The 19,171-nt window shown below is 41.9% G+C and overlaps 1 protein-coding gene across 2 annotated transcripts in view; it reads right to left on the reverse strand.

The window, feature by feature from the left end:
* The window catches only part of Gm32966 (predicted gene, 32966), a 172,925-nt gene that overhangs the window by 51,525 nt on the left and 102,229 nt on the right, over positions 1 to 19,171 (reverse strand). The window contains exon 4 of one of the 2 annotated variants that reach the window (XR_383047.4): positions 11,433 to 11,494. The exons of the other annotated variant lie outside the window; for it this stretch is intronic. The gene's annotated coding sequence lies outside the window, so the exon portion shown is untranslated. Of the gene's footprint in view, positions 1 to 11,432; positions 11,495 to 19,171 lie in introns of those variants that run through there. 2 annotated transcript variants of the gene reach the window in all.

Consider the following 19,171-nt stretch of genomic DNA (forward strand, 5'->3'; position numbering starts at 1 on the left):
GGTTTAGTCCAAGTGATCTCTGGAGGTACTGGTTAGTTCATATTGTTGTTCCTCTTATGGGGCTCTAAACCCTTCAGCTCCATAGGTCCTCTCTCTAGCTCCTTCACTGGGGACCCTGTGCTCTGACCATTTGATGGCTGTGAGCATGTACTTCTGTATTTGTCAGGCACTGGCAGAACCTCTCAGTTGGCAGCTATATCAGGCTCCTGTCAGCAATCTCTTGTTGGCATCCGTAGTAGTGTCTGGTTTTTCTGGTTGTTTATGAGATGGATCCCCAGGTGAAGCAGTCTCTGGATGGTCATTCCTTCAGTCTCTGCTTCACATTATGTTGCTGTCACTCCTTTCATGGGTATTTTGTTCCTCATTCTAATAAGGATCAAAGTATCCTCACTTTGGTCTTCCTTTTTCTTGAGTTTTGTATGCTTTGCGTTTTGTATCTTGGGTATTCCAAGGTTCTGGGCTAATATCCCCTTATCAGCAAGTACATGTCATATGTGTTCTTTTGTGATTGGATTACCTTACTCAGGATGATATCCTACAGATCCATCCATTTGTCTAAAAATATCATGAATTCATTCTTTTTAATAGCTGACTAGTTCTTCATTGTACAAATGTACCGTATTTTATGTATCCATTCCTCTGTTGATGGACATCTTGGTTCTTTCCAGCTACTGGCTATCATAATTAAGGCTGCTATGAACATAATGGAGCTAGTGCAGATTCAAGGCAATTTATATACTACATAGCCTATAAATCATCATTGTTACCTGACTTGAAAGGGACACAGCAAGTCAGACTCATCTGTCATTTGGGGACAATAAGTCTTGAGAGTAACTTTTAGGATTTTTCAAGTTTAAGACAAGCTTAAGTAGAGGACCAAAAGAGGAACGTGGCTGTTATAAGTCTGCAGTCAGTTGACCCCTAGAAAGGTTGTTATATAGTTAAGTGCTATATGCCTCTACAAATCCTAGTGTAAGTGGTCAGATTAACCCTGCAATTGAAAACATTACCAAACCAGGAATGTGCTATGCTGAGCACTCACAGAGAGTTATGAGGAGCTGCCCTAGGCTCCTTTTACAGCAAGTAAAAATAGACAAAGAGATCAAATATCCTAATACCACAAGATGATAAAACTGACAAGTGTAGATTGCACTGAGTATCAGCTAGTTTAGATTCTTGTGCATCTACAGATTGTCATGCAGCATCTGCATCAGGGACAATACATAAGGAGATGGCTGCTCAGTGGCATGACAAACAACCAAGAAGAGCCATAGCCTCTACCCCTCTGATCTGGATGATGAGACTTAAAAGTCTTAGTTTGTCACCATCTCTCCCAGGACTGCTGGCATCATTTCTTGCATATGTTTACTCTAGCACTTGTCTACCTTAGGTACAAACACAGTGGACAGTCCCACAGCCCACAGAGGAGGCTCCACTACCACGCACTCACTCTATCACGACCAGGATCTTAGGATCCCAGGATCCCAGAATCCCAGGTGTTAGTCACACAAGAATCTTAGAGTCTCACAGGCAACTTGACTCCCAGGAACTGCGACACACCCAGAATCTCAGGGTCACAGGATCCCAGAATTTTACACCTGTATCCTTAGAGCTTTAATGATCAAGGACAAGGATGCAGCTGGGACTGAGGGTGTGAAGAAGATGCAGGACATGTTCAACGCTGAGATCCTGTTGTCTAGACATTCTTAAGCTCTGCAGATGTGGGCTCACAGTTGCATCTTTGCACTCAAAGGACATATACTGATTTAAAAATTAGAATTACCTTCAATCTTGCTATTTCCTTAGAGAAGTGAGGTAGGATTTCTTCCTTGGGGAAACAATTTTTCCATGCTTTCTTAAGCACTTCAGTTTTACTTTGAAATCTTTTGAAATGACTTCGTGAAGATGCACAAACTGTGATTCCCTAGGCTCATGTTGAATATCCTTCAAAGTCTTGTCAGCAGACTGATCTAAGAGTAGGGACCAGATGTCATTGTCATAATTCTGTTCAGGTTTGTACTTTAAACTTTTGCTGAATATGTGCTCGCGGAAAGTTTTTTTTTCCAGATGTCTTGTTTTCAAAATAACTCTGTCTTTACATATTACAATGTATGGATTAAGAAAAAGGGGCAACTACTTACTAATTCTCAGTTAAATATCTTCTTATGTGTTCCTGTACTCACACAATCACTAGAAATTGTTAATCAGTCCAAATCATTTATTTTAGTAGAGTAGACTATCACCATGAACCAATATACTTAGTTTACTATTGATGACTGTGTTGATTACAATAAATACATGAATGATAGGACTGTACAGAGTATGGGCTTAATTTTCTGGGTCCAGTGCAAATAGCTGGGAGAGTTCAAACTAAAATTAGTAGAAACAGCAGGAATACTAACAAATCCCAAAGATCCAATATTCTCCTCAAGTCTAAGTGTTTGTGCTCACCTTTACCAGAACTCAGGAGACCTCTGTTCATCCAGGTCTCAGGTCTCACCCAAAATACAGACCTGAACCAGCTGTGGCCAAGTTTTCCTGTGTTATTGGCTGACCTCTGCCTCAGGCTTCAGAGACCCTGGAAGGGAAGGCTTGGCCTTCAGGTGGCAGCCATTCCAGGTCCTCTGTCAGCTAATGGAGTCTTCCACAGAGGTCTGTCATCTCAAAAATAGAAGCTTGGGTATTCCAAAGATTGGGATGCCACTCTACAGTCATGATGAGTTGGTTACATGAGATCATACAAGTTAACTAATGTCTGTATGACTGTTTTCCTTATTTGAAAGTGAGTAATGAGATCATCTGAGGAGTGGTTGCTAAGAATAAAATCACTGATTAACATGAATGATAGGACTGTACAGAGCATGGGCTTAATTTTCTGCCTCCAGTGCAAAGAGCTGGGAGATTTCAAAACAAAACCAATAGAAACATCAGGAATACTAACTACAACAACTTTTTAAAAACCTTCTGAGTGCTAGGATTGCAGGCATGTACCAACTCTGCCTTATAATAAACAAACAAACAAACAAACAAACAAACATCCCTATTCCAGTCCTAACAGTTGCCTCAGAGAGAGCTGTGTGACACTGCATACTGCTTCCTTTCCCCAGATAGCTCAGGTCTGCTGGACCTAAGATACTGTAGTTGAACTTCTTGGTTCCATGGTATGATTCTGCAACAATCCTTTTCTTGGTAAAATTGAGCCTCTATAGAGTAAGCCCCTTGTTGGTGGATCCAGGACCCTTTAGGCCAGCAAACAAAGGAGGAAATGTGGAGATAAGGTGTGGAGCAGAGAATGAAGCTAAAGCCATCCTGAGCCTTCCCCACCTGGAGATCCATCCCACATACAGACACCAAGGCCAGACACTATGGAAGATGCCAATAAGTGCTTTCTGAGAGGAGCCTGCTACAGTTGTCTACTCAGAGGCTCCACCTGAGAGTGACAAATACCAAGGCACATTTTTGCAGCCCCTCTTTGGAATGAGCATAGAGTCCCCAGTGGAAGAGTTGGAGAAAGGACTGAATGAACTATAGGGGTTTGCAACCATAGGAAGAACAACAATATCAACCAACCATATCCCCTAGATATCCCAGGGACTAAACCATCAATCACACATGGACTGGCCCAAGGCTCTAGGCACATGTGTGCCAGATTACAGCCATGTTGGACATCAATGGGAGGAAAGGCCCTTGGTCCTTTAAAAGCTCCATGCCCCGGTGTATAGGAATGCTAGGCTAGCAAGAGAGCACTGTGTGGTGGAGCACCCTCATAGAAGCAGTTCAAAGGGGCATGAGGTAAGTGGGTTTTAGGCAGAAAACCGGAAAAATAGCTAACATTTGAAATGTAAGATTAAAGTGTTTTAAAATAGAAAAAGAAATGATTTGAAGACCGAGAAATTAAACTAGACTTATGGACACTTGATCATGGACAAAGTCATGAATATGCAATGCAAAAAGAAACATCTTCAATAAATGTCGCTGGTCTAACTTGGAGTAAGTATGTAGAAAAATGAAAGTAGATGCATATTTGTCACCTGGCACAATACTCAAGGCCAGGTGAATTAAAGAACTCAACATAAAACCAGATTCACTGAATCTAACTGAAGAGAAAGCAGGAAAGACCGTCAAACTCATGGGAATGGGGACAAATGTCATAAACAGAAGTCCAATAGCTCAGACTCTAACATCAAAATTTATAAATGGGCCACAAGAAACTGAAAAGCTTCTATAAGACAAAGGGCATAGCCAATAGGACAAATTGGCAAACTACACATTAGGAAGAAAACGTTCACCAACAATGTCAAGGTCTGCCTGATCCAAAGTCAGGACTATGAAGCTCAACCCTATCTCAGAAAAGCAAAGCTAAACAAAAATAAAAGTAAACGTTTGTCAAGAAAGCACTAGGTAGAAAAGTACTCTCATCTGTCTGAAATGCCCAAACGTGGTGGTGTGTGCTGTAGATTCAGCTACTCAGGAAACTGAGGCAGGAGGATGGTTTGAGGTCAGGGATTAGGTGGGAAGAACATAACAGACCCTGTCTCCTTATAAAAATAACCCAAATAACCCAAAAAACACCCACATCTGTAAAACAAAAAGCCCCAGAGTGAGAAATAAGTGCATAGGTATGTGTGTGTGTGTGTGTGTGTGTGTGTGTGTGTGTGTGTGTGTGTGTGTGTGTGTGTGTGTGTGACAGAGAGAGAGAGAGAGAGACAGAGACAGACAGACAGACAGACAGACAGACAGAGACAGAGAGAGAGAGACAGAGACAGAGAGGTGGTGCTAGCCCATGGGAGCTTAGAAATAGTGACCATCTTTATTTCAGCTCCTAGAATGGTAGTTTTACCCCCACGGCCATCACATTCTTTTGAGAACATTTTCTGTACCACACATCACCACTTTTAAAATCTTTTTTAAAGAGGAGGATCTTATAATGCCTCTGTAATCATGGAGTTTCTGCAGCTTCATAATTTTAATTTTTTGCATATCACGTGTTTAGAATGCACTGAAAGCCTCAGCTTTGTCAACCACAATGTCAGTGGTTCTTTCTCAACCTGTGGGTCACAACCCCTGTACAGGATACCCTGCATATCAGATATTTACATTAAGACTCATAACGGTAGCAAAATTACAGTTAAGAAGTAGCAATGGAAATAATTTTATGGTTCAGGCCATGAAGAACTGTATTAAAGAGTCACAATTATGAAGGAGGAGAACCACTGCTCTGGCCAATCATATCTGACTCGGTCTGTTTCCAGAGCAAGGCAGGTGCTTTGTAAATGTGTGCCTGTGTCATTCTGCCCACTTTCTCCATTTCTCTCCTAGGTTTAATTCTGTGTACTGTTCTTTTTCTTATGTTCTTCACACTCTGTCTCAGGCTTTGTTTTGGTAAAGTATGGACAGGCGACTGTTATCTAAGAAGGTTATGTTGATCAGGCAATACGTTCAGTAAGGGCACACCATGTGGTCTCCCTGACATTCTCACAGCACTGCTGAGGGATGAAGTAGATGTTCTCTTCACATCCACCATAACAACCCCAGGGGTACCATGATGACACTCTCTCCTGTAAGGCCCATAGAGAAACTCAGATTTCAACTGAGTGACAGCTGCCACTCAGGGGATCCAAGTGAGACACTATTAGTTCTGGGTAACATAGGCACAAAGGTGCAAGTAGTTTTTATTCCTTTGGCTTTTTGAGGCAATGTCTCTCAAAGGCCTTGAACCCCTGATCCTTCCCACCCTTTCAATTGATTTCTGCAGACTGAATAAGTATCAGGAATTTTGAATTACCTTTTCTTTAAACTGGGTTCTCTTGCAGAACTCGGGCTATGTTGTGTTTTATTTTGTTTTTCGTTTTCACTTCCACAGATTTGGAATGTTTTGGGTTGAACAGTATGTTAGAATGCAAGGGAGGTCTATCAGTTCTTAGTGGCTTTAAAGATTGGAGGGAAATGATGAGACTATTGTATAACAATGTTTGAAAACATGTTTAGATGGTTTCACAATGAATACATTATTGTGAGAACAGTGTTGATACCATGAGCCCCTGAATAATTCTTTTGTTATTACAGTGTTTGTGGGTTTCCTCTTTCCCTTCCCTCCTCCATTTACCTCCATCTCTTCCTCCATCCACCCCTCCACCCCTCTCTCACTCCCTCTTTCCCCCTCTCCATCCCTCCCTCCTTCCTTTCTTCCCTTCCTTACTTCTATGAGGTTATATAAAGGAGGAACAGAGCAAGGAGAAAGAGTGGAGGATGCAAAGAAAAGCAGTGATGTCACACCTCACATTTTACCTTGTGTTTATAAACTAGTATGTACATTATTCATGATGGTCTCTAGTTATATTTTTTATATTTTAATGTTCACAATTTTATTACAAACATCCTTATAAAGGAGATACTAGTAGTATGAATGCCTATGAAGTTGGCCATGTTACCACATCCAAGTCATTAAAGAAACTACTAAGTATTTATGAACAATCAACATCAAAACTTTAAAAAAAATCTAAGTATATAGTAGCCTCCAAAAAACCTCCAGCTTGCAGATGGTGGTGGAGTAACCATTACTGCATCACCAAGGAGGCAGGAGCAGGGGGATCTGTGTGAGCGTAAGCCTAGCTTGATGACAGAGAAACTGCTTCAAACAAACAAATGAACACATAAACAAACCCTGGGGGGAGGGGAGCTACAGACTGTATTGAAAACTTCTTTCTCTACCACAGTACTAGGGATTGAACTCAGGACCTTGTGAATATTAAGTTAGCACTGCAAGCACCCACTACTGAGCTACATCCTGATAACATTCAATAAAATCCATTCATACGTGTATACAATGTATCTTAGTTGTAGTCATTCCTTGGTTACTCCCTCTAGCCTTACCACCATCACCTCCTGCCCCTAGCCTGTCTTCCATACGCTTCGATCAACACCCTTCCCTCAACAAGTCTCCTGTATCCCTCCCAACTTCATGTTGTTTAATAAAATCACCCACTAAGTCCAACTGGTGCTGCCTGTATTCGTGCATGCCTGCTGGGCATACAAAGGGGCGTGGGAAACCTGCCAATGGCCACCTTTCTCAAAGAAAAGTGGCTCTCTGTCCTTTAGCTTTTATCAGTTGCCATTAGCAACTCAGCAAGGGATGGGGTTGGGGTATTGAGAATCCCTCCCCCTCCACAATGGAAAGTTTAACTCTCTGGATCTTGTGAAGGGCTTGCATGGGTAAACACAGCTGCTGTGAATGTGTGTGTGTAACAGCCATGGTGTGTTCAGAGGCCAGCCTCTCACAGTATTCCTCACCATTCATCAGGTTTTTACACTCACTCTTTCCATAGCTTCTTCAATACTGTTTCCTGAGCCTTGAAGTAGGTAGGGATCCTGTACAAAACAAAAAACTGCATGATATTTATAGAGAAGCCAGTGTTAAGCCGTACTTAAGGTTCACATTTGTAATGAAATAGGTAACTGGGCCTCCACAAGTTCCATGGGAATCGCAGACTAACCATTTGGTTTTCCTCTGCCTCATTTTCTCCTCCTCCTCCTGCTCCTCCTCTTCCTCCTCCCCTCTCTTTAGCATCCTCCTCCTCCTTCTTCTTCTACATCCTCCTTTTCCTCTTCCTCCTCCATCTTCTCCTCTCCTTCTCCTCTTCCTCCCCTTCTTCATCTATTCATTCTTCCTTGAGCCTCCTGGCCCACTAGGGCCTTTGTATCTTGCATCACCTCTGCCCTCTCAAGGCATGCAATATCCTGTATCTCATTCTTCCTTTAGTTCAGCTGCCTTCTCTTCACATGGTGGTCTATCTTGGGCTGTCTGCTCAGACCACATCTCACCCAATTTCCTTGCTACATTCCCAGTGGACAAGCCCGGTGATTCACTCTTGATCTTTGGACAATATTCAGAATGAAGCAGGAAGAAAGCAAGCGGTAGTCTTTTGTGAGTACCTAAGTCTTCATTTTTCTTCCGGGTCTTTCTTATTGCCTTTAAGAGGAACATAATTCTTCATCAGCTATCATAGCCTCAGAGCAAGCCTTGTCACTTGGAGCTGTATCTTCAGGTTTCACCTTTCCCTTTGTAGGCATGAAGGTCCTCTCCAAGAACTCAGCAAAGCTGACTGGAATCCAGGCATTTCTTTCTGTTCTCTTGGAAGTCTGCAGGAAGACAGCTCCTGGGCCTTTTCTTCCTCCAGCCAACCCAGTCTCCTTCACCCAAGGTGACCCATGGCGTGCGGGGAGAAGGGGGGCTCTATCTGAGTGGGCTTTTTCCTGAGTCCAAACCAGATGCTTCCTTCTCCATACGATTGTCAGCTGGCTTCACTTTTCATATTATTTTAAGCTTTAATTATTTTTCTCTCCTTGCAGAGCAACAATTGTGGTAATAAAACCAGATACCAACTCTTATCTCAGGTTAGTAATAAAGTTGTTGCCTACTATCTAGAAATGTACCTGCCTTTTCTTTTTTCTTTCCTTTTCTCTTTCCTTTCCTTTCCTTTCCTTTCCTTTCCTTTCCTTTCCTTTCCTTTCCTTTCCTTTCCTTTCCTTTTCGTTTCTTTTCTTTTCTGTAAAATGTGGCATTTTACAGGTTGGGATGTATCACCGTTGGTGGAGTGTTTACCTAGCTAGTATATACAAAGCCCTTGTTTAAATTCCTAGCACTGTGTAGGTATGGTGACTCGTGTCTGTAATCTCAGAACTCTACAGGTAGACATGTGGGAAGCAGAAATTCATCCTCAGCATACAGTGAGTTTCAAGTTGGCCTGACCCAGAAGAACTCAGGGGAAAAAAGCTGATGTCTTTTCTCTCTCTCTCTCTCTCTCTCTCTCTCTCTCTCTCTCTCTCTCTCTCTTTCTCTCTTTCATAATTCTTTTGGTAGAGAGAAGGAAAGACATGAACATGTATTAAGTTCCCTGGTATCTACCAAATTTGTGTATTACTTGTCGGTTAATATTATAACAAACATTAAATTGTATTCAGAACCATATTTTGATTATTATCTTTGTGTGCTTTGGATCTCACGACAGTAATAGTTACCTGAGGTGCTTAACTACCGTTTCTGTAACAGCAAATTATTTAAGTTTACTCTCTCCCTCTACAGCCCAACAGTGTGTAGTTTGTATGGTTCATTTGTTGTTGGCTTGTTGTTATTGATGTTGTTTGTGTTGCTGATGCTAGAGTCTGGGGCCTTGGACATATTCGGCAGGCAAATGCTCCACCACTGAGCCTCCAGCCACTTTGCTGGAGGTTTTTGTAGCTGTAGATTGTAATGAAGAAGTTTTTCATCTTTTATATTTGAAAAAGATACCACGGCACGATACACAGCTACAACCAGTGCACCAAGATAAATAACCAACCCAACAGAGTGACATTATGATGCAGTAGTTGTAAGAATCAATTTAAAAGATATATCACCTCATCCTTGGGTTTGCCTATGTTCTCATCTGTGAGATTTAAAATCTTTTGAAACATTGAATGAAGCCTCTCATCTATCATCAACTGCCAGTAAATATCACATATTCACAGCTGGAGAAATGGACCAGCCGACATCCGGAAAAGTCCTCCAGTCATTCAAGAAAGAGTTCCTGACTAAGGACAAATTGTTTCAACTGATTTCTTTCCTGAGGTTTGATTTTGCATTGTATGTTCACTTTTAAAGCGGCTTGCTGATCTCTTCGTGGACCAGAGATGGAGGAAGTACTACTCTCTGTTTATTTTTTCACCACAAGATTAATTCAGGTCAATCTCAGCTCTCAGGTTTGTTCTTGTAGTGGTTTTGAAGGTTTCAAAGGAAAGGTTGCTGCATGGATTGCTATGAAGCTGCAGATGTTTGCAAGTGAGTTAGAGAGTGACTTCTACAAGCAGATCAGATTGGTGGTCCTGGTCTTCTGGCTGTTAGGGGAACACCACTTTGGCCACTGATTCAAAGAATGTTCTGTTGAGAGCATTTGCTAAGGGGGTTCTGATGATGGCAACTTGCTGATGTCAGGGAACTCCAGGGACATGAACTCACTGAATCACTGCTTTCATTGGAAAAGTAACTTTTGGCCATAACAATTCTCTGCTGGCTAACTTAATGTCAAGTTGGCACCAGCTGAAGTTATCTGAGAGGAGGGAACCTCAATGGAGAAAATGCCAACACAAAATCATGCTGTTGGTACACCTATAGGACATTTTCTTAATTAGATTGATGGATGTGGGCCCAGCCCATTGTGGGTGGGGCCGTCACTTGCCTGGTGGTCCTAGGTTCTATAAGAAATTAGGTTGAGCAAACCATAAGGAGCAAGCCAGTAAGCAGCATTCCTCAGTGGCCTCTGCATCAGCTCCTGTCTCCAGATTTCTATACTGTTTGAGTTCCTGTCCAGATTCCTTCCATGATGAGCTGTGTTGTGGAAGTATAAGTCAAATAAACTTTCCTTCCAAAGTTACTTTGGTTATGATATTGCCACAATAGCAGCTCTAAGAAAGAAATTCCTATTAAAAAAAGTCATTTAACATACCAACTAATAAATCTATTAGGATGTATGGTGGCACGTGATAGCAAGTAGGACTCTAAATGTTAATTTCTATGATAAGGGTTTGTTATTCCTAAGTACCAAGGAAGTGCAAATCAACCACAGTGACATTCTGCCTCATACCCCATACCTGTGAGCACAGATATCAAAAACAGAGCAGAGAGATCAGGCCCTGCTGACAGCATACAGTAAAGGCATCATTCTGTGTCTCTGCCTTCCCTCTGGGGGTCAGGAATGCCACCAACGTGCCACTTGGGGAAGGCAAAACTCAGGGATATTAGGCTGTGTTTCTTCCTAGCCCCTGGGGTGCTGAGCCACATTGCTCAGGGAAGTCTGAAACAGTCTCAGATAGGGGGCCCAGCCTGTGTTTCTCTGGCTGAAAACAGCAGGGTTGGGGGGAGGGGGAGTCCTATGCACCCAGAAGCTCCTGGGAACCATGATGAGTTGAAAATGGTGGTCCCAATCCGCTTGTGTATGCAGATACCACTGGGAACTTCAAGTAGTTGGGAACAGGAGCCAGTAGCCATATATGAACCCAGTGTGGGGAATTCAGCTTAGCTCCAGGTGAGTGCCAGGACTATGGAGGGGCTAGAAGAGGGGTCCTCTACAGGAGACTTAACCACAGCTCTGTGTGTCTAAGCCTTACCCCCGCCATCCCCATCCCCCCACAGCCCACTGTCCCCCACACCCTTCAGGTCTTTGATGAAGAAGACAGTCCTTGCTTGTCTAAACTGTTTTATTCAGGGTAGATGAAAATGCACAAGTCTTACTCTGGGTGAACCAGAGATTGAATATCTTTCACAGAATTGGAGGGAAGCTCATTGGCTAATCACTTAGAGCCTAGTTAGATACCCCATCACAATAGAAAACTCTATGCAATGTCACTGGTTGTCATGGTCCTCTGGTGACACAGTCCACTGCCTCACAAAGGATATCTGTGTGCACTCCAAGCAAGAATGTAAATTGGTGGAGCCACAGGCAAAACAACATGGAAGTTCCTGAAAAGAAATATAAAAAAGATGTAGCTTCCTCATGAGGTGTTTGAAATAATTGTCTAATATTCGCCTGTAGGCAAGTCTGCCGGGCATTTTCTTGTTTAAGGATTGATGTGGTAAGGCTAAGCCCACTGCAAGAAGTGGGTTGCCTTGGCAGGTGGTCCTGTGGTGTAAGGAAGCAGGCTGAACAAGCCATGAGGAGCAAGCCTGTAAGCAGGGCTCCACCATGGCGTCATGCGCTGACTTCAGTTCATGATGGTCTATAACTGTAAGCTGAGAGAAACTCTTTCCTGCCTGTGGTAGTCACTGTTCTATTACTGTGATGAAATACTACAAACAATGTAAGATACAATGAAGCTTTTAACTGAGGGCTTGCTTAGAGTTTCATAGAGTCCAAGGTCATCATGGTTGGAAGTATGGCCGCAGACAGGCAGGCCTAGTGCTAGAGCAACAGCTAAGAGCTAACTAACATCCTGATCTGGAGGGAGAAAGAGATTGACACTGATTCTGACTTGGTCTTTTGAAATGGGCTGAGAAAGAAATTAGGGAAACAACACTGTTCACAAGAGTAAAAACCAATAGAAAATACCTTGGTGTGACTCTAACTAAGGAAGTAAAAGATCTGTATGATAAGAACTTCAAGTCTCTGAAGAAAGAAATTAAAGAAGATCTCAGAAGATGGAAAGATCTTCTATGCTCATGGATTGGCAGGATCAATATAGTAAAAATGGCTATCTTGTCAAATGCAATCTACAGATTCAATGCAATCTTCATCAAAATTCCAACTCAATTCTTCAATGAATTAGAAAGGGCAATCTGCAAATTCATCTGGAATTACAAAAAACCTAGGATAGCAAAAACTGTTCTCCAGGATAAAAGAACCTCTGGTGGAAATACATACAAAAGTTGACCAGATTTGGTACAAGCTTGTAATTCCATCCCTCAGAAGGTTTTTTAAAAATTGTTGTTGGTAGCCTGACCTAAAGCTGTACTACAGAGCATTGTGATCAAAAATTGCATGGTCTTGGTATAACGATAGACAAGTAGACCAATGGAATAAAATTGAATACACAGAAATGAACCCACACACCTATGGTCATTTGATCCTTGACAAGGGAGTTAAAACCATCCAGTGGAGAAAAGACAGCATTTTCAAAAAATGGTGCTGACACTGCTGGCGGTTAACATGTAGAAGAATGGGAATTGATCCATTCCTATCTCCTTGTACTAAGGTCAAATCTAAGTGGATCAAGGAATTCCACATAAAACCAGAGACCATGAAACTTATAGAGGAGAAAGTGGGGAAAAGCATAGAAGATATGGGCACAGGGGGAAAGTTCCTGAATAGAACAGGAATGGCTTGTGCTGTAAGATTGAGAATGGACAAATGGGACCTCATGAAACTGCAAAGCTTCTGTAAAGCAAAAGACACCGTCAATAAGACAAAAAGGCCACCAATAGGTTGGGAAAGGATCTTTACCTATCCCAAATCGGATAGGGGACTAATAACCAATATGTATAAAGAACACAAGAAGGTGGACTTCAGAAAATCCAATAACACCATTAAAAATTGGGGCTCAGAGCTAAACAAAGAATTGTCACCTGAGGAATACCGAATGGCAGAGAAGCACTTGAAAAATGTTCAGCATCCTTAATCATCAGGGAAATGCAAATCAAAACAACCCTGAGATTCCACTTCACACCAGTCAGAATGGCTAAGATCAAAAATTCTGGTGACAGCAGATGCTGGCAAGGATGTGGAGAAAAAGGAACATTTCTCCGTTGTTGGTGGGATTGCAAGCTTGTACAACCACTCTGGAAATCAATCTGGCAGTTCCTCAGAAAATTGGACATAGGACTACTGGAGGATCCCAGAATACCACTCCTGGGCATATATCCAGAAGATGTTCCAACTGGTAAGAAGGACACATGCTCCACCATGTTCATAGCAGCCTTATTTATTATAGCCAGAAGCTGGAAATAACCCAGATGCCCCTCAACAGAGGAATGGATACAGAAAATGTGGTACATTTACACAATGGAGTACTACTCAGCTATTAAAAAGAATGAATTTATGAAATTCCTAGCCAAATGGTTGGACCTGGAGGTAGCATCATACTGAGTGAGGTAACCCAATCACAAAAGAATTCACATGATATGTACTCACTGGTAAGTGGATATTATCCCAGAAACTTAGAATACCCAAGATATGAGATACAATTTGCAAAACACAAGAAACTCAAGAAGAACTAAGACTGAAGTGTGGACACTTTGCCCCTTCTTATAATTGGGAACAAAACACCCAGGAAAGAGTTACAGAGACAAAATTTGGAGTTGAGAAGAAAGGATGTATCATCTAGAAACTGCCATAGAAGTGGATGCTCACAGTCAGCTATTGGATGGATCACATGGCCGCCAATGGAGGAGCTAGAGAAAGTACCCAAGGAGCTAAAGGGATCTGCAACCCTATAGGTGGAACAAAATATGAACTAACCAGTACACTCCCCACCAATCCCCCCCCCCTCCGCCGGAGCTCGTGTCTCAGTCTGAGTATGTATCTGAAGATGGCCTAGTTGGCCATCAGTGGAAGAAGAGGCCCCTTGTTCTTGCAAACTTTATATGCCTCAGTACAGGGGAACACCAGGGCCAAAAAGTGGGAGTGAGTGAGTAGGGGAGTGGTAGGGGGAGGATATGGGGGACTTTTGGGATAGCATTGGAAATGTAAATGAAGAAAATCACAAATAAAAAAAGGGAAAAAAAGAGAACTTCAAGTCTCTGAGGAAAGAAATTGCAGAAGATCATAGAAGATGGAAAAGATCTCCTGAGCTATCTGGGGAAAGGAAGCAGCATGCAGTGTCACACAGCTCTCTCTGAGGCAACTGCTAGAACTGGAATAGGGATGTTTGTTTGTTTGTTTGTTTGTTTATTATAAAAGCATACAAAAGTTAGCCAGAGTTGGTACATGCCTGTGATTCCAGCACTCAGGTTTTAAAAAAATTGTTGTTGTTAGTATTCCTGTTGATTCTATTGGATTTGTTTTGAACTCTCCCAGCTATTTGCACTGGACCCAGAAAATTAAGCCCATGCTCTGTACAGACCTATCATTCATGTTAATCAGTGATTTTATTCTTAGCAATCACTCCTCAGATGATCTCATTACTCACTTTCAAATAAGGAAAACAGTCATACAAACATTAGTTAACTTGTATGGTCTCACGTAACCAACTCATCATGACTATAGAGTGGCATCCCAATCTTTGGAATACTCAAGCTTCTATTTTTGAGATGACAGGCCTCTGTGGAAGACTCCATTAGCTGGCAGAGGACCTGGAATGTCTGGCGCTTGAAGGCCAAGGCTGCCCCTCCAGTGTCTCTGAAGTTGAGGCAGAGGTCAGCCAACAACACAGGAACACTTGGCCACAGCTGGTTCAGGTCTGTGTTTTGGATGAGCCCTGAGACCTGGATGAACACAGGTCTCCAGAGTTCTGGTAAAGGTGAGCACAAACACTTAGACTCGAGGAGAATGATGGACCTTTGGGATGCAAGTCTTTCTTTTTTTTTTAATCTTTGCTTTGTACATAGTTTATGTCAAAATCAACTTTTTCTATACTCCAGACCTTACTTAATCAGTCTGACAGAAATTTTGAACCCTCTGACAAACATCACTCCATCCCTCTTCTACCTTTTTCCCTGGACCATCATTCTCAGAGATGAGCCATTCTGAGGGAATCCTAATAGCCCCAAAGGTAGTCATCTTTGGCACTTGATCTTTAGGAAAGTAGGCAGAGTTCTGCCCCAGATGATTGCAGATGTTCCTCTTGGCCTTCAACTTGTCTGGAAACCTTTGGTCTTACTTCTCCCTTCTCATCTTATTTGGACCTAGATCCCAATATTTCCACACAAAACAGAGGCTGGAGATTCTTAATGATACCTTGTAGTTTATTGTTTCTGTTTAAAACACTAGGTAGAAACTCCCATGACCTCCCAAGACAAAATGATTTACAATTTGAAAGTCAGTGACCAAATGCCCTATTGTCTCCTCCCTGGAGAAATCATGATTAAAAAATTAATAATAATCCACAGTGGTAGAATGTTGCTTTGTTTGTTTGTCCGTTTATTAGTTTTGGGGGTGGTGGGTTTTTTATTTTGTTCTGTTTTTTTGAGACAAGGTCTGTCAGTGTAACCCTGGATGTCCGGGGAACTTACAACATTAAGCAGGATGGCTACAACCTCAGAGAGATCCACCTGCCTCTGCCTCCCAAGTGGTGGGATTAAAGTCGTACACAAGCATATCAGATAATAATCTTTTAATTGCCTAAACTATATCTCATAAAGGAAGAAAAACAGAAGTCAAAATTGCCTCACTCTAAAGCTACTTTCATGATTAATTAAAAGCAAGGTACTCATCAGCTGACTGTGTTCTGTGTTTAGCACACTTTTGCCAAATTTAGAGAACAATTTAAAGCCATTCAGAATTAACAATGAATATACATGAATGTCAAACAAAATAAGAAATCCATATCTTACTCAGGAGACATTTTTGACACACAAAGTTTTCTGACCTTGGCTGAGATAATTGTTTTATTGTTGTTTTGGGGGGTTTTGTTTGTTTGTTTTTTCTTTTTGTTTGTTTGTTTGGGTGTTTTTTTTTTTGGTATTTTGGTTTTTTTTTCTGAGACAGGGATTCTCTATGTAGCCCTGGCTGTCCTGGAGCTCACTCTGTAGACCAGGCTGGCCTCGAAGTCAGAAATCTGCCTGCCTCTGCCTCTCAAGTGCTGGGATTAAAGGCATGCATCACCGCTGCCAGGCAGGCTGAGATAATTCAATGGCTGAAAGTCATGGAGACAGTTCTCATCCGAGTGTACCACCGTATGACCAACCATTAACTATGCCAGCTTGAAAGTAGAGCAACAATCTCCAGCCATTGAGGCATAATGAAAGATTACTGTACTCACAGGCCAACAAAAGGCGCAAACAGACTTATTCACATTCAGAGTTTATAGCAATGTCCTTTCAGACCATTGATATCTACGAAATGCATATGAAATACCTACAGCACTGAGTCTAAAGGGAACTCCACCTCACAGGGAACATACAGAAGGGTAAAGAGGAAAACCAAGAATGGAAACCTTACTGCTCCCAGTTGCCTTTTTCAAGCCAACATCTCTTTCAAGCCTGCAGATTTTTTTTGCCTTTGGGAAATTAAATTGGACACAAAATCATCTTGCTTATCACATAGCAACGTAAATGTAACTACCTGAAGTCCTACTCAGCTGATAGGAGAAAAGATACAAGTGAAAAACAGAGAATGAGTAAAGAGGAAAAAAATGTACCTAGTCAATAGGAAGATGAACAAAATGGACCAAAGACATCAAAAAAGATGGAGGTGAGGAGGGCACTAAGATACAGGAGATCACTGTCAAACTACATGCCCTTCAAAGCACAGTCTTAGCCCTGAGCTGGGGCAGTGCCAGCACACTTCTTTTTTTTTTTTTTTAATTTTTTATTAGGTATTTAGCTCTTTTACATTTCCAATGCTATACCAAAAGTCCCCCATACCCACCCACCCCCACTCCCCTACCCACCCACTCCCCCTTTTTGGCCCTGGCGTTCCCCTGTACTGGAGCATATAAATTTTGCGTGTCCAATGGGCCTCTCTTTCCAGTGATGGCCGACTAGGCCATCTTTTGATACATATGCTTCTAGAGTCAAGAGCTCCGGGGTACTGGTTAGTTCATAATGTTGTTCCACCTATAGGGTTGCAGATCCCTTTAGCTCCTTGGGTACTTTCTCTAGCTACTCCATTGGGAGCCCTATGATCCATCCATTAGCTGACTGTGAGCATCCACTTCTGTGTTTGCTAGGCCCCGGCATAGTCTCACAAGAGACAGCTACATCTGGGTCCTTTCAATAAAATCTTGCTAGTGTATGCAATGGTGTCAGCGTTTGGATGCTGATTATGGGGTGGATCCCTGGATATGGCAGTCTCTACATGGTCCATTCTTTCATCTCAGCTCCAAACTTTGTCTCTGTAACTCCTTCCAAGGGTGTTTTGTTCCCACTTCTAAGGAGGGGCATAGTGTCCACACTTCAGTCTTCATTTTTCTTGAGTTTCATGTGTTTAGGAAATTGTATCTTATATCTTGGGTATCCTAGGTTTTGGGCTAATATCCACTTATCAGTGAGTACATACTGTGTGAGTTCCTTTGTGAATGTGTTACCTCACTCAGGATGATGCCCTCCAGGTCCATCCATTTGGCTAGGAATTTCATAAATTCATTCTTTTTAATAGCTGAGTAGTACTCCATTGTGTAGATGTACCACATTTTCTGTATCCATTCCTCTGTTGAGGGGCATCTGGGTTCTTTCCAGCTTCTGGCTATTGCTATGAACATAGTGGAGCATGTGTCCTTCTTACCAGTTGGGGCATATTCTGGATATATGCCCAGGAGAGGTATTGCTGGATCATCCGGTAGTACTATGTCCAATTTTCTGAGGAACTGCCAGACTGATTTCCAGAGTGGTTGTACAAGCCTGCAATCCCACCAACAATGGAGGAGTGTTCCTCTTTCTCCACATCCACATAGCATCTGCTGTCACCTGAATTTTTGATCTTAGCCATTCTGACTGGTGTGAGGTGGAATCTCAGGGTTGTTTTGATTTGCATTTCCCTGATGATTAAGGATGTTGAGCATTTTTTCAGGTGCTTCTCTGCCATTCGGTATTCCTCAGGTGAGAATTCTTTGTTCAGTTCTGAGCCCCATTTTTTAATGGGGTTATTTGATTTTCTGAAGTCCACCTTCTTGAGTTCTTTATATATATTGGATATTAGTCCCCTATCTGATTTAGGATAGGTAAAGATCCTTTCCCAATGTGTTGGTGGTCTTTTTGTCTTATTGACGGTGTCTTTTGCCTTGCAGAAACTTTGGAGTTTCATTAGGTCCCATTTGTCAATTCTTGATCTTACAGCACAAGCCATTGCTATTCTGTTCAGGAATTTTTCCCCTGTGCCCATATCTTCAAGGCTTTTCCCCACTTTCTCCTCTATAAGTTTCAGTGTCTCTGGTTTTATGTGAAGTTCCTTGATCCACTTAGATTTGACCTTAGTACAAGAAGATAAGTATGGATCGATTTGCATTCTTCTACATGATAACAACCAGTTGTGCCAGCACCAATTGTTGAAAATGCTGTCTTTCTTCCACTGGATGGTTTTAGCTCCCTTGTCGAAGATCAAGTGACCATAGGTGTGTGGGTTCATTTCTGGGTCTTCAATTCTATTCCATTGGTCTACTTCTCTGTCTCTATACCAGTACCCTGCAGTTTATATCACAATTGCTCTGTAGTAAAGCTTTAGGTCAGGCATGGTGATTCCACCAGAGGTTCTTTTATCCTTGAGAAGAGTTTTTGCTATCTTAGGTTTTTTGTTATTCCAGATGAATTTGCAAATTGCTCCTTCTAATTCATTGAAGAATTGAGTTGGAATTTTGATGGGGATTGCATTGAATCTGTAGATTGCTTTTGGCAAGATAGCCATTTTTACAATGTTGATCCTGCCAGTCCATGAGTATGGGAGATCCTTCCATCTTCTGAGATCTTCTTTAATTTCTTTCTTCAGAGACTTGAAGTTTTTATCATACAGATCTTTCACTTCCTTAGTTAGAGTCACGCCGAGATATTTTA

Source organism: Mus musculus, chromosome 14 (assembly GCF_000001635.26).
Source record: "Mus musculus strain C57BL/6J chromosome 14, GRCm38.p6 C57BL/6J".
Lineage (NCBI taxonomy): Eukaryota > Metazoa > Chordata > Mammalia > Rodentia > Muridae > Mus > Mus musculus.